The following is a 940-nucleotide window of genomic DNA, read 5'->3' as shown; positions in this document are numbered from 1 at the left end:
CACTATTTAGATGATACAGCAGTTTGTTCAGTTTGATGGTTTGCAAGATGAAGATCCCAACGCTCAGTTAGCGAACTTTCTGGAATTTTACGATACATTTAAAATCACTGGCGTTTCTGATGATGCCATACGTCTTCGATTGTTTCCCTTTTCACTGAGAAACAAAGCTAAACAGTGGTTGAACTCACTACCACGAGGGTCTATCACTACTTGGGAACAAATGACCGAGAAATTTTTACTAAAATATTTTTCGCCGGCTAAAACGGCTAAATTACGTAATGATATCTTTTCTTTTGTGCAGATGGATTTAGAAACACTTTACGATGCATGGGAGCGATACAAGGACTTATTGAGAAGGTGCCCTCATCATGGGTTACCGCTTTGGCTTCAAGTACAAACATTCCACAATGGCCTAAATCCCTTGACTCAGCAAATGGTTGACGCAGCTGCTGGCGGAACAATCAACAATAAAACACCGGAAGATGCCTATGAATTTATAGAGGAGATGTCACTGAATAACTATCAGTGGCAAGTTATGAGGACTAAGCCAATGAAAACAGCCGGTGTTTATAACATCGATTCAGTCACCACGCTCTCTAATCAGGTAGAACTTCTTAATAAAAAGATTGACGGTTTACTTGGTTCTACGCAGGTACATCCAATAATGAGGTGTGACTCAAGTGGCGGAGGTGTGCATACAGAATACCAATCCTTCAATCCTACAACTGAAGAAGAACAAGTCAACTGTATGGGTAACAATAACTTCCGATCTCAAAATAACCCATACAGTAATACTTATAATGCAGGTTGGAGGAACCACCCAAATTTTTCCTGGGGTGGTCAAGGGAATCAAAAGCCACAAAATCCTCAGGGTTTTCAACAGCCACCTTATCAACAAGAGAAGAAACCAAACCTTGAAGAGATGCTTTCTAAATTCATC

At 40.3% G+C, this 940-nt stretch overlaps 1 non-coding gene across 1 annotated transcript; it reads right to left on the bottom strand.

Moving 5' to 3' along the window:
- Positions 1–268: 268 nt before the first annotated feature.
- On the bottom strand, positions 269–375 carry LOC121204162 (small nucleolar RNA R71). Its single transcript, XR_005899091.1, has one exon. It is a non-coding gene; the product is annotated as a small nucleolar RNA R71 (small nucleolar RNA).
- Positions 376–940: the final 565 nt, after the last annotated feature.

The sequence above is a fragment of the Gossypium hirsutum genome, chromosome A07 (assembly GCF_007990345.1).
Source record: "Gossypium hirsutum isolate 1008001.06 chromosome A07, Gossypium_hirsutum_v2.1, whole genome shotgun sequence".
NCBI classification, from domain to species: domain Eukaryota; kingdom Viridiplantae; phylum Streptophyta; class Magnoliopsida; order Malvales; family Malvaceae; genus Gossypium; species Gossypium hirsutum.
Note: the sequence above shows the minus strand (reverse complement) of the source record. Positions and strands in the feature narration are given on the sequence as shown.